This window comes from Sebastes fasciatus, chromosome 2 (assembly GCF_043250625.1).
Source record: "Sebastes fasciatus isolate fSebFas1 chromosome 2, fSebFas1.pri, whole genome shotgun sequence".
NCBI lineage: Eukaryota > Metazoa > Chordata > Actinopteri > Perciformes > Sebastidae > Sebastes > Sebastes fasciatus.
The window spans coordinates 29,344,383-29,359,764 of NC_133796.1; the positions used below are offsets into that span (position 1 = coordinate 29,344,383).

Sequence of the window (15,382 nt, forward strand, 5' to 3'; positions counted from 1 at the left end):
CAACCAAAAGAGGCCCGTGGAAGCTGGCAGCAGCGAGAGGGAGCTTAAGGTAAAAAGAGTGACGACCGAAAAAAAGGAGGAAACCCAGACAAAGACTTCCTGTCAGGTTGAGGCTGCCACTTTCTCTGCTTGGGGAAAGCATCATGCTGAGGGTTGATTATTAGTGTTACTGGGATGCAACCACTTTCACAGGCACTGGTCCCTGCAGCCAGGCCAATGTCAGCCCTTTAGTGGGTGTCTATTAAAGTGAAGTGTTTGTATAAGTTAAGCACATATTTAGGAGAGCTCAAGAAACTTGTAGAAATGATCTATAAACTGCTTTACACAAACTGTTTACAGGCAGTAAATGACGCGTAAAAGAAGAAACAGGTTTGAGGTTGACGCTGGGAGCTCGGGGCATGTGGTAGAGTCTGCACAGTTAACGCAATTATCTTCACCCGGACACACATACGCACACACAAAATGATCTGGTGTTGATTACACTGAGCATGGGGATGACTATACATCCACGCATCACAAATCCTCCAAATGATATTGCCGACAATGACACAATCACTACACAAACACAAAACCAAAGATGTCATCGGAATCTGAATCATTTTGTCTATACATAAAAATGTGTAATCACAAATGATCTGTATAATGTCTCCTGTCAAAACAATGCTAAAATTCAGCAATCTAATACATGTCGTTCATTTAACATTGTCCTGTTGTACGGATGTAATCTCCAAATGACATGACTATGTGTGTTTCTGATCTTTTCTTTTGAGCGAAGATGTAATGAATGAGCAGACTGATGAGGTTTGGATTTTATAATAAAAAGGTCAACCTTATTAAGTTTAAAGGAAAAAGAAAAGATTAAATCAATCTGAGTTCTTGATTTTTAATATCATAAGACACACAGTCAGCCCTCTTCTAAAAAGTACATTTACAATATTTCAGTTGTGCTCCTATATTGGTGATCAAAGAAAAAACACAGGCAAGTCAACAAGAGATTGCACATTCATAAACTGTCTTCAGCTATCAGAAAGCGGCAGTACTATTTGGGTGTTTAAAGTTCTTTCATGTGTTTCACTTCATTCATAGTGGTACTATGCTTGAAAATGAATATCTCTACCTCTTAGTCAGGAGTGTAACTCGAGGCAACGGCTTCCCCATCATCATTAATGTTTAAGATGGCTAACAACTGTGCTGTCAACAGCTTCCAAGATAATCGACATGTCAATCAATGACGGGTGTGAGGCCGGCTTTTAGAGGGTCCCTAAGGTGGCTGTTTAGAGCACGCTCAGTTTAACACAGTGGCAATGGGAGAGTGTAAACAGAGAAGAATATAGACTCCAGGATTGACTGGCTGATCAATGCCATTGATCATTTAGCCCACAGTGCCTCCACTTCTTTGCATGGGCTGCTCATTTCTCCCTCAGTCATCCCACTCTCAGGCTTCAAGCTCTGGATCCCAACTACCCTCTACTAAGTCACCAACACATGTAGCCTGCACACTAGAGGGAGACAGAGAGGGGGGCCACAACAAACATTACACTTACATATTAATGGATCCTGGCTAAGATATATTCAAATAAAGCATTACAGTATACACACACACACATGCACACAATATATCTATTGATTGCTTGTTTGGATAGTATTAAACGTCTAAGTAGTTTTTTGTTTTTCATTTTAAGGTTATATTGACACTCAGTGATGGGTGTCTCTTACACTCATTGCATTAATTAATATTTTTATGTGAAACAAAAGAGCCATATCTCTTTCTGGTGTGGTGTGGTGTAGACCAAAACAGAGCTAAAAGGAGCCAAATCACTTTCAGTTTGTTCCACTGCCCCCAAGTGGCTCAAATTAATCTAAATTACAGGGACAATGTGCAGCACATAGTTAGGGTATTATCGGTCCAACTTGCCGCTGCTGCTGAGCTCCAGGCATGAAACACTTAAGTATTTCTTCTCTCTTCTTATTTATCTGTGTTGTCCAATATCTCCTTTCAAGATTATAGCAATACCATGGCTTGACTATAATAGATGTGATTCTTATTAGCAGAGTTGAGGAGGCATTTATGTCAGTGTCAGATTCTGCCAGTTAAATACCATAGGTATATCATGATAAAACATTTATTCCAATTCATTACGAACTTTATTCATCCCTATAAGGACAAGCGTACAGTATGCACCAGCTCCCAACCAAGTTAGTTTTTTTGTTGTTTTGTTTTAGCAGCTGATATACGAAGCTCCAGACTCACTTTTTTTCCACCAGTTTAATTTCAACCTCCCCGAAAGTCGGTGTAAACCGTCAAAAATTTTAAATGTTATCCTTTTAATTTGTTATTGGCATGCTGGAAATAAATGATTGTATTTTTATTTAAATATTTGCTTTGATTAAAAAAAAAATCTTGTTGTCAATAGTAGTTTTAATTATGTATTATAAGCTGCTTAGAGCCAGTTGTAGGAAGTTAAACAGGTCATAATTCCTTCTCCAATATCTACTTTATATTGCTGTGAAAACATATCCTTCAAACATCTTTATTTTTTCAGGTTTCTTACCAAAAACAAAATTTTACAGGATTACATTTGAACACATCATGAAAATGTTATGTTTTACTGAATAGAAATGCATTGAATGCATCATAACTCAATGCAACCTCTGTTAACGTTAGCTGTAGTCAGGCAGTGCATACTCATGTGTTTTGGAGGAGTGGCTTTAGAGGGAGGCCTGAAGGGAGGGGCTGGGATTTTTCCGGTTGGATACTTTCAAAATCAAGCTCATCTTGCTGGTTTCTCCAAAGTTGCCTACCTCAGCTTTAATAAATAACTAAAATATACACAAGGTTATTAGGCTTTACAAAATAATAAAAACATTTATAGCCATACTGTCTTTAAGAGCTGTATTTTTAACTCATGCTGCCTGTAACTACCATCGTTCAATCACTGATCATGCTCTGGTGCTAATTCCTATGCAGGATTGCTCATCGGCAGGAAATGTTCATCATAGTGGGTTTAGATTAATTTACATTTAGTGTCATAACAATTATTGCTGCTCTGTCAACAATGAGGCAGAAAATTGTGATAAATGCTCAAAGTCTGAGAGGTATTTTTCTTTTCAAAGCATCTTTTTAGTGGCATGGAAATAGAGACAAACTCAAAGTGACAGTTGGCACACCTAACTTAAACAACAAGGCAAACCTATTGGTTTGATTCTGCCTTGATGCCAGGCCGAGTCCCCCACTTCAATCATTGTACAGGCTGATATATCCTGGCAGCATTCACTCTGTGAACTGTGGACCCTACATAAAAAGCAAGGACCCTCAAACACAGAGCTAATTTCCCCATTCTAATATACTGGTGGGAGTCCTCTTTGTGCCCGCGAGATGGGATAGCGCATATTGGGCTCCCCAGGAGTGACACCGTGGCCAGTTCCTTTTTAAGTAGCCTTGCCATCATTTGAGAAAATATGTGGCAGTGAGGTCAAAGTGACAGCGGGAGCATATTATCCGTTAGACCGTTTTAAATCCTCCAATTCAGCTGCTGAACAATTTGACCAAACAAATCTTCTGGTCAAGGTAAAAATACTGCGAACCAAATAATGACACTCATAATAATCATACCTATTACTAGCCAATCAGCTAGATCCAGGATAGTGGGTATCTGTAACTAGACACAGCTCCATCAGTTCTAAATTCATGATGAATTTTTATTCTTGCTCTTTTCTCAAAGCATCCATTTCAGATGAGATGAAAAAGTAATATTCCAGCAATAAAGCTTGATTTACATCCCCTTCGCTGTTCCCCCTCTTCCTTTTTTATTTGATCATTTAGCCAGGATCATATAACTGTATATCAGACACAAATGAAATCAGGTCCCATGCACATTAAGGCCATGTCTTTCTGCAGCTAACATCCCCTCCAACCCAACCACCCAGCTCCACAGCAAGCCAAGGGCAGAGTCCCATTCATTTTCAGGCCCATTTCCTCCTATGATTAGGCGATCAATCAATCCCAGCATTCAATCTCATCAGGCAGACGGGATTATCTGCCCATCTTCCCCTCTGCCTCTTTCAACTCACTCCCTCCCACACACACAGCAGCACATTAACATCAGATCAAGTATCACCCAACACAAGCAGTCTACCACATCCTCTGACCACAAACAGACAGCTTCTCATCTTAGCCATCTCTCACTCATCCGTTTCCATCTCCTCCAAGAGGCTGTGCTCACAAATACACACAATCAAAAACAAACAGACACAATGGCAGTGCTAACTATTTACCTTTTGTGTTGGCGCAAAGATTTCAGGCATCCTGTCTTAAGATAAAAAATTGTCTAAGGAGAAGTGGTACTATTCACCACCCCTTGGTAAACTGGTAAGAGATGGTAATAAAGCGCAATATGTTTATATCACAACTCCTGTAAATGACAGCCTACACTGCTTCATTTGATGATAACGATGGTCTACCAATTAAAAGGTGCCTTGTGGCGTTTTTCTTGTAAACACACAAAAGTTATGTTTGCATTAGGGCCGTCAACTGATTAAAATATTTAATCGCAATTAATCGCATGATTGTCCATAGTTAATCGCGATTAATTAAGTGTACCTTAAAGGGAGATAGAGAGAGTATTTAATATTCTTATCAACATGGGAGTGGGCAAATGTGCTTGCCTTATGCAAATGTATGTATATATTTATTATTAAAAATCAATTAACAACACAAAACAATGACAGATATTGTCCAGAAACCCTCACAGGTACTGCATTTAGCATAAAATATATGATCAAATCATAACATGGCAAACTGCAGTCCAACAGGCAACAACAGCTGTCAGTGTGTCAGTGTGCTGACTTGACTATGACTTGCCCCAAACTGCATGTGATTATCATAAAGTGAGCATGTCTGTAAAGGGGAGACTCATGGGTACCCATAGAACCCATTTTCAGGTCAAGGGACCCCTTTGAAAATGATCATGCCAGTTTTTCTTCGCCAAAATTTAGTGTAAGTTTGGAGCGTCATTTAGCCTCCTTCACTCCGAACTAGTATGACCTGGTTGGAATCAATCGATTCATTAGGTTTTCTAGTTTCATATGATGTCAGTATCTTCACTCTAGCTTCACTCTAAACACGCTGCAACCTAAAACCCGCAATTTGCATTAATGCGTTAAAGAAATTAGTGGCGTTAAAATAAATTTGCGTTGAGGCGTTATTAACTTTGAAAGCCCTAATTTACATATATTTCAGTACTATTACACACCCAAATCATCACTGATGCAACCAACTGTTTTCTGAGGAACTGTTTGGTTTATAAAATGTCAGAAAATGGTGAAAAATGTCGATCGGTGTTTCCCAAAGACCGAGATGACGTGCTCTAATGTCTTGTTTTGTCCACAACTCAAAGATATTCAGTTTGCTGTCATAAAGGAGTAAAGAAACCAGAAAATATTCACATTTAAGAAACTGGAATCAGAATTTTTACTTTTTTTTTTTTTTTTAATTAACCAAATCGATTAATCGATTATAAAAATAGTTGGCATTTATATTTAATAGTTGACAACTAATCGATTAATCATTGCAGCTCTACACCTGTCAGTAATCAAGGTGCGACAATTAGTGATTTAAGGTTGAATATAATTGTATTTGAAAGGCCAAATTGTAGGTGAATAAATTTTTTGCCACAAACTACACCATCAGGGGAAGGGTATAGTAAAATAAGAAAAGGCAGCCACCCGCTTCAGGTCACAATTCATACAACACCAAATCCTAAAGCCACCAATATCAAACAAAGACTAGTACAGATCTGCTCATCCTCTTAATTTTTGTTATTCTCTAGCGGAGATGATTCTGATAAAACATCATATAGTGAAATGTTGAAGAGAAAAAAATGAATTAGTAATAAACGTAGAGAGACTAAGAGCACACACAGGAAAATTAAATTACTTTTTATGCCATCACTAATATTTAATATATCTAGTTTTGATTTTTTTCAGATAAGCACTTGGTAAAAGGGACGTCTTCCTTGCAGCTAAAATATTTAATAATTTCTCCTTAATGGCAAAAAGCTTTTTGATGTAGAGATGCTAATTCTTGAAACAACACTGATGAAACTGTCATGCTTTCAAGACACACTGGCTTTTAGTAACCATGTGCTAGGTTAATAAAGTTACACGTCTGAAAGGCAGTTTTTCCTTCCATGCTCATATACCCCCATGAAGGTAGGTCGCAATACCCCAGAAACAAAATCAAAGCTGGTACAATCACACTGGCAAAAAAATCTGCAACAAAAACTGTGTCACATTGACCTTGAACAGTACAGTGGCCACGAGAAACAGCCTCGCAAACACTTCTCGTCTTCCCATCTCATAGTTAAATTAATGTCATTAAACAGTCACGTTGGTTATATATTTCTGAAGTATGAAATGCATTCTTGAAAATGCATATTTTATAGGCATTTAGTATAAGATCTAACGCCATGTGACATTTAATTTATTCACTTTGACAAAATAATGTCGCAAAACTTCCCTTTTTTTACCCATTTTCATGTATGTTTACTCTTACTGCATTTTAATAATGCTGAAATATGATCTGTGTTGTTAAAAGAAATAAACAATGTTAATATAAAATCTTTTAGCTTTATTCCTAGTTTCCATTTTTATATTTGCACCTTTACTGTAATCTTTCTTTGCTCTTAGCAGGTTTAACCAGCGGGCAACCTCCGGGTCTGAGAAGTGAAATCAATGCGGAAGTGTCTTAAACTTACATTCTTTCTAATAGCCAGCAGGGGGCGACTCCTCTGGTTGCAAAAAGAAGTCTGATTTTATAGAAGTCTATGACAAAATTATGTGATTTATTACCTCAGTAAACATTGTAAACCTGAGTTTATGGTCTCAATCGCTAGTTTCAAGTCTTCTTGTTCATTTAGTAAATTATGGTCCCATTTAGAGTCAAATAGACCATAAAGCAGGGGATGCTTTAGGGTGTGGCTATTTTGTGATTGACAGGTCGCTACCACGGCGATGTCCGGTCTGGAGTGTTGTTTGTGTTTTCGTCTTACATCTTTAACCCTTTCAGTGTGTTTTTAGTTCATGAAAGTTAATTATAACCTTTTTGGTGGCCTGAAAATGTCTTATTCAGCGTTTGGTTGTACTTAGCTCCACCCTCTCCTGTCACCTCTGGTTGCAAAAAAACAACATGGCAACGGCCAAAATGACGAACTCACGGCTTCAAAAAGGTAGTCCACAACCAATGGGTGACGTCACAGTGACTATGTCCACTTCTTATATACAGTACAGTCTATGGGTTTAACAATGAATCCCCCCCCCAGCAACAAAGAATCAGTGTTTCTGATCTCTAATCCATTTTTTCCCCCATCAACTGCGGATGAAGTGGTGCAGCGTGAGTTCACCTGTGAAGCGCGGTCATCCATGTGGTGGATCATCCATGTGGTCGCTGCATAATGGTCAACATGCTGAAGACCTTCTTGGCAAACCATCTGGAACTCCTCCAGGATGATTTAGGATGTTTTCTGGTCACTGAGTGAGTGTCAGGGAATCACTGCTGCCCTATCAACACAAACAAAAGTTTCCATTAACATCCCACACATCTGAACATCAAGAAAAAAAACAAATAATATCCCAAAAGGAAAATTGAGAAAACACAGCATGAATAAATTATTAAAAAAAACTTGTATGCTAGTCAAATGTCAATAGCAGCAATATTGTCGTTCTCTCTGTGGGACTCTTGACTGTCCGGAGAAGCTGAATTCGCTGCAATAAATGGCTTTAATAACACACCTGATGTTCTATACATGCCATTGTTTTTAATTATGTGCTGGGACCAACAGAGAGGTGCTTACTCCAAGATGCAAGTCTCGGCATGCTCCCTTTACCTGCAACTATTAATCTTAGGTATGGCACACTATAAACCAAGCCACAGACTTACAAACTGAAATTCAGACAGTGAACTTTGCTCTGCTTACGGCCATTTCTGACTGTGTGGGTATTAGGCTGTCTACACATGATAAGCAGTCTGATCTGCACCGGCCGCTGGGTTAGGCACAGAGTCAGTGCCGAGAGCTAATCTCAACAGTGATGGATCATTATAAAATGTATAAACAAGAACTGATTAATTCAGGCTGAAGCAAAGCGAAAGAATGCATGCTTATTTTTTTAAATAACATCAGCTCAGAGATATGTTGGGTTGAGGTATCTTGGTCAGCTGTAATCTGATTGGACATGTTTTCGTGAATTGATTCAGACTGAATTGGCTTTAAAGTTCAAATAATTGGAATTTTTAGCACAGTTGTAAGGTGTAAAATCAAAGTAAAACCATGGTTCAAACCTGCCAAAAAAAATGTGCAGATGATCATGTGTATACAACAAAGGTGGGTTTGTTTATTTCCTTCAGTGTGGGTGGCTGGCGATAACGCAGGGTGGGTTATAGGGGAGGCTGTATGGAAAAAAATATATATCAGTTTGGCTACATCATATCCTCTTGCAGAGTAGCCTTGACCTGCTGGATGATCTTGATAGAGCTGTCGTCCATTTAATTCATATGGATACACTAACATCCCCCAGTATGCCTTATCTCAGTGAGGACCAAGTAATATATTTGGGATTGGATTAGAGTGATCCCACTGAGAGAGAGAGAGAGAGAGAGAGAGAGAGAGAGAGAGAGAGAGAGAGAGAGAGAGAGAGAGAGAGAGAGAGAGAGAGAGAGAGAGGATAGTATACTATATAGACAGATAGACAGGGACGTGTGCAGACCAACAGAATTGGTGCAACCAACAGCAGATCAGCTTTTAACCTTGAAAAATGGAGAACCATTATAAATGTTTAGCAAACTAACTTTGTACAGTCTCTAACTTTGTGATATGATAAATCAGTGATTTAAAAAACAAAGTTATATTTACAAAGTGAGTGTACATTAAAGCATCAGATAGTGTGTACTGCAGAGAATATTCAGATAATTAGCTTTACACACTACATGACCAATATTTAACAAACCAACTTAAAACAGTAAAACATTGTGCAAAAGTGTGTGTTGCAATAATAACGTCACTCAAACCTTTTTTTGCATTGCAAGGTCGAGTAAACACAGTAAAGCTACAATGCAGACGTTTGTTGTAGATGAAGTTACTTTACCAACCTGCTCCTGCTTGGAGCTGTAAGAAGAAGAAGCGTCGGGATGCATCCATTCTAGGCCTCGTCGTCCTCGTGTTGTTGTCAAAGCTAGCGCAGCATCCTTGTAGCTATAGTTATCTCATCATCTGTAGCATCGACCAGCAGTAGCTGGCGGTAGATGGACGCTGGTGGTGCCATGGCTTGGCTGGCACATGGCCTGGGGCTGCGGGGTACGACGCATGCGCAGTGTGACTGGAGCTGCGATGTTGGAGGTTACCAGCAGAGGGCGCTAGGGATGACGCCACACATACTCAACAGGTGTTCAACATACTTTTGTGAGAATAAACAGTAGTATGTATCTTTTTGGATGCACTGAACTGTAATTTTCAAAATAAATAAAGTCTGAATTAATTTAAAGGGACTGTTTGTAACTTCTTACACGTCTAAATCACCCGGGTCGGTGTCCTAAGCGCGCTCCCATATGCGCGCTCGCGTGTGGCTACGCTGTTCAGACAAGACCCCGACACAAACTAGCATCAAAACCGCAAAGTTATATCTAGTGAAGTCTGTTAAACAGTGTTGGCTGGGACGCGGGGAAGACCGTAGCTTTGGTCTCCAGGGCCGGAGTCTCTGCTCCTCTGCTCCTCTGCCTGCCTGCCTTCACTCAGCTCGCTCCACCTCACGTGCATGTGCGCACACTACACACTGCAGAATAGCTCTGAGAATACCTAGTGAATATACAGTGGATGTTTGTGCAGAAATAACTGCTGCAGCTCCTCCAGACCAACAGAGGTTTTCCGTGTCTTGTGAAGTGACGTTATCATCTCCGACCGGGTGCCGGTGTCTCCCTCCGACCGTGGGAGGCTGAAGCAGGAAAAGCCAACACTAGGATCAGCAGTGATTCATGGAGAGACCTTCGTCTGGTCAGCTAACATTACTGCCAAGCAGCTGAAATATAGAGTGATATTGTGGTTTTAGCTGACGTGTGTCGCCTCACTGTTTTGAGCGATGCTCGTTCATGTCTATGTAGAGCGAGCACAAGCGCGAGCCCGACGCTGCCTTTCGTTGACTTGACGGCCACAGGTGTCACTGTTAACAAGCATTTCTGATAATTACAAACAGTCCCTTTAAAGAGCTGTCCATCAACGTCCGTTATGAACGTTGTCGTCACTACCACATTGCATTTTGGGATATTTATGCCACCATAGTGTCCAGCAATGCATACTGTAATATTTCACCGGAAATAGTATGCAATTCATGTACTACTGATTTCATGCTAAGGTTTCAGACATAGTAAAATATCTCACCTACTGTTTTAGTGTATTAAATAGCATGTTAGTATAGAATTTCGGATGCAACCAACGTGTTGGCTCAGGTGCTCTTTGGATGCGCTCGGCCTGACAGAACTTTTTGGGTGCGCTTGAATGGAAATGTTTTTAAATAGAAATTGTTGCATTTGTTTATGTTTTTTATTAAAGATCTTTTCAATAATTGCAAAATTGTAATTCTCACCCTGATGCCCCAGTGAAACGAATCTGAAAATGAGCCTTTTGGCAAGTCCAAATTTCTTTATTTTCTGTGAGGTTTAAACAAATGATTAATGATTGACCTAATTAGACCTCCGCTCTCTGTCCATGGTGCTGAAATATGCGCCAAAAGAGATACGATGAACAAACAGGTGAGGTTATATAATTCTTGATATTTCATTTACACTTATTTTCTTTTTGAAAGTTTGACATGTGAGTCTACTCACTATATTTATGGGTTTTTGAATATGACATTTAACAGATGCTTTCAAGTTTACATTTTTTGTATAGCAGCTCACTTTTTGTGGAGGATAATTTGGGGGCATTGTGTGTGGGTGCCTGGCATTAATACCGTGCCAGATGTCATATGCAAGTGACTGTAATCACTAAAGGCATATGTAATGTCACAAAGAGGTTTTGGACAACTCTCATATATGAAAGTTAGGGTTACTCCTCTTATATTGAGGACATTTTAATGCCAGTTAGAATGGCAAATAAGATCAATTCCAATATTAAAGATAGAAAAATAAAACAAATGACTCCTAGAGATGAATTTCAGATGTAGAAAATACATTTATTTCAACTGTATTCAAGATTACACAAAAAGCACCCAACGATGTAATTTCAGGAACGTTTTGTGTTCATCACCAGAACAGACCTAAATGCCGAGAGACATGAATTATGCTAACAATAAAACTTTTATTTATTTCTTATTTTTGCTCTGAACGGCACAATGTGAGAAATGTTTATGAGATCTGCTTTTGGAGGGAAACTATTTATTATTAAATACATACAGCATAGCTGTGAAATCTATTTTGCTAAATCACTGTGTTGCACCAAAAAAAATCTATTATTTGAATGCATCTATATAATATTTTTATTAGATTATGGTAATTATTCCTAGCAATTCAGTTTATTGTGTACAGTACAAAGACTTTGGTTTTTCTCAAGACTTATTTAATTAATTTGCATTAAATAGTAATACTTTGCAAAGTTGGCAAAGTTTTATGGGGAGAATTTGTTAAACTGATAGTCTGTCTTGGTCAGGAAGGACCAAAAAGGTTACAATTAACTTTCATGAGCTGAAAACACACTGTGAAAGGGATAAGGTTGAAAGACGAAAACACAGAAATCTCCCAGACCGGACAACACCGTGGTAGCGACCTGTCAATCACAAGGTAGCCTGGCCCTGAAGCATCTCCTGCTTTTTACTCTAAATAGGACCATAATTTACTAAATGAACATCATGCGGTGTTGAAGAAGACTTGAAACTAGCGACTGAGACAATAAACTCATGTTTACAATGTTTACTGAGGTAATGAATCAAGTAGAGAAGTAGGCTCATTTTCTCATAGACTTCTATACAATCAGACTTATTTCTGCAACCAGAGGAGTCGCCCCCTGCTGGCTGTTAGAAAGAAGGAACGTTTAAGACACTTCCGCGTTGGCTTCACTTTTCAGACCCCGGAGTTGCCCACTGTTCAACATACATGATTTGATGTAAATGTACCCTGAAGTTATATCATTAGATGCTGGGTAAGGTGGCGGGTGGACAACATGCTAACTAGATTGCACTTTAATGGAGTAACGAACTTCTATTCTTTCTTTCTTCAGTATCAAAACTGTCAAGTACCAAAAAAGGACTTGTGCAGATTAGTCGCCTTGTTTACTTATTTTTTGATCAGATATTTTCTGATTTGAATGATAGTTTCATACATTTTATGCTATATCTTGTATGGCGTTTGTGTTAAGACGACCTAAATGCTTTTTTGGTGGTGAGAGATGTTGTTTTTTATGAATAAAGAGTAAAGATACTGATCAATCAGTCTCTGTGTTTGCCTTATCCAATAGACACTGGATTATAGTATAGTATAGTATAGAAGGATATAACAAAGATAATGACAGTTTGATTTTAAATTTCTTGTTTCTTGATGTTAATTAATACTGATGGGGGAAATGAAATCATCAGTTTAGTCAGAAGATTTTGTGCATTCCTTGGGGCCGGTGTGAATTATCTGGCGGTAAAAGTGGCTATATGCAAGGCTCATAATGCGACTATGACTTGGCAACATCTTTGTTACAAACTAAGATTATTAAAAAGATGTCCCTTGGCAACTCATTATACCATCAGCTCGGGCCATTTTCTCCTTAAGCCTTTAATTAAATTTGAATGATGATTACAAAAGTACAGAACAGTCAACAGCTATATGACTGCCAGCTAGAACTGCATTATGCCAGCAGACAGATGACTTGTTATTATTTTTTTTTTATTTCTTTTCTTCTACATGCTCACAGCTGCCTGGCATGCTTGTCGGTCTTCACAATGTTGACATTTATTACTGCCTGTATTCCCCTTATTGTCTCTGTACCCTCCCATTCTTCCGTATCTTTCAGATGAGTTTATAAGTCAGATCACCCAAAATACTTTTTTTTCTGGTGACATTTAGGAGGAGAGAAGTCTTTTGAAAAATATAATGGTTTGGCAAACAGTGAAGACTAATAGATGTGGGCCATTCATGGGATACAATAGAACCAGGCCTGCTTTCATCTCATCTCACATGTTCATTGTATACAATTATGTTGATTTATTAACACGTAAAACGTAACTATGAGTCTAATTAGAAGAGAAATCAGTGTGTCAACTCCACTGCCTCAATAAGGAAAGGAATGTCATAAAGGACTGAGTAAGAGATTGTTCTTCTTTGTTCTTCCCACTGACTTGATCTTAATGGATCTTTACACTGAAAAAAAAATTCAGTAATTGTGGTATTAGTTGAGTGCTAAAAGCAAGTAATGTCAAGGTAACTTTTGAATGGTTGTTCTTTAGTCCTTTTGTGCTTGTGAGCGCTGGGACTTAAAGGAACAGGGTACAGACAGCACACCAGAACAGTGTACTGCTGTATATTTTATATACAATACAATCACATAATGTCTTCTTAAAGGAACAGTGTGTAACATTTCAGGGGATCTATTGGCAGAAATGGAATATAATATTCATAACTATGTTTTCATTAGTGAGAGGCTTTCATCCCACCTTGTTCATTGTAAACAATTGTTTTTATTTATTAACATATAAAAGTTACCTCTGAATCTTAAAAAAAATAGAAGTCAGTCTGTTAACTCCATTGCCCCAGCAAGGAGGGGAATGTCATAAAGCATGGATGTAGACATTATTCTGCTTTGTGCCCACCACCAACTTGCTCTTAATGGATCTTAACTCTAAAAAATGTGGGAATTGTGGCTTTAGTTAAGTGCACAGGCATGCTGAATGCAAGCAATGTCAAGGTAACATTTGATTGGTTGTTGTTTAATCCTCTTGGGCTTTATGAGAGGTAGAAAATTAAAGCAGCAGGACATGAACAGCACACAAGAATAGTGTGCAGCATGTGACATGCAACACAATCACAGAATGTCATAAAGCAGCAATACAAAATTCCTTTTGAATTAAGAAACGGGCAGAGAAAATCGTAACAGGCCCCTTTTATCTGTCCTACAAATGGACTGAAGTTCTCCCTCTGGCAGGCGCTACAGCAGAGCAAGCAGTTTGTTGTCACAGGCCATCAAAATCATGAGCGGTTAACTCTGCAATGCAAAGTCTTTGACACTGTTTTCAAAAACCCTGCCATAACTGTGAAATAAGCACTGTGTTGTGTTTGTGCAATAGCGTATGGTCACTTGTACATAAAATGCAATTACTGTTAAAATGTAAAATCACGTTCACATACAATATGCCAGTTAATCTCACTATATATGTGTTTTGGCACTGCAATTAGGAGCAACTGACAACTCAAGTTAAATTGCTTGTATGTGTGAACATACTTGGCCATTAAATTTGATTCCGATTTCTCTATTTATTAATGACAGTGTGACTGACAGGAATCAGCAGGCAGGAGATAAACCGTCAAGGGTTTGTGTCATTGATGGTGGTGATGAGAAGGCAAATGGTTTTTGTCTGTGTCTGGTCAACAACAAATAAGATGGAAGATAAGGCAGGTGACTTTGTGAGTCATGCTTGATTACAAGATGTGTGAAACCTAAGCTCTTGTTTTGGGCCTAATTTGTTCAAACACACACACACAACTCCTTACAGCAGGGGTCTCAAACTCGCGGCCCGCGGGCCAATTGCGGCCCGCAAGACGATATTTTGTGGCCCCCACCTTGATATGAAAGTTTAATGTTAGTGCGGCCCGCAAATTTTTAAAAAAAAAATTTTTTTATAAAGTTTTTTTTTTGGGGGGCATTTTTTCATTTTTATTGACAGGACAGTGGATAGAGTCTTGGAAAGGGGGGAGAGAGAGAGTGCATGCGGAAAGGGCCACAGGCCGGATTCGAACCCGGGCCGCCGCGGTCACGACTAAGTCTTGTTACATGGGCGCCCGCTCTACCAACTGAGCTAACCAGGCGCCCTCAACCCGCGAGTTTTATGTGAATGGCAGTTTGCCGTGGAAAGTCCCTTTGTTGCGCGAGCCCGAGCTGAACGAACCTATCAATCACAGCGGGGTATATGGCTCCCGGGGGCGGGCAATCGGCCGGGCTTGATGCAAGCAGAGAAACATTTCACAACAACTGTGGCGGCGCCCGTGTAACATCGCATAAGCTTGATTAAAGCTTGATTTATACTTCTGCGTTGAATCGACGCCGTAGCCTGACGTGCACCTCTCCAGAAATGTAACTACACGTCGCGGCGACGCAGACCGCAACAGCTGTGATTGGTCCAGTCTCTCAGCGATGCTGAGCGG

General features: G+C 39.3%; 1 long non-coding RNA gene across 1 annotated transcript in view; it reads right to left on the reverse strand.

Moving 5' to 3' along the window:
• LOC141757361 (uncharacterized) overlaps positions 1-9,310 on the reverse strand; it is a 34,089-nt gene extending 24,779 nt beyond the window's left edge. Inside the window, exons 1-2 of the long non-coding RNA XR_012591630.1 lie at positions 9,143-9,310; positions 7,401-7,557 (exon numbers count right to left, since the gene is read on the reverse strand). This is a non-coding gene — a long non-coding RNA (uncharacterized LOC141757361). The remainder of the gene's footprint in view (positions 1-7,400; positions 7,558-9,142) is intronic.
• Positions 9,311-15,382: the final 6,072 nt, after the last annotated feature.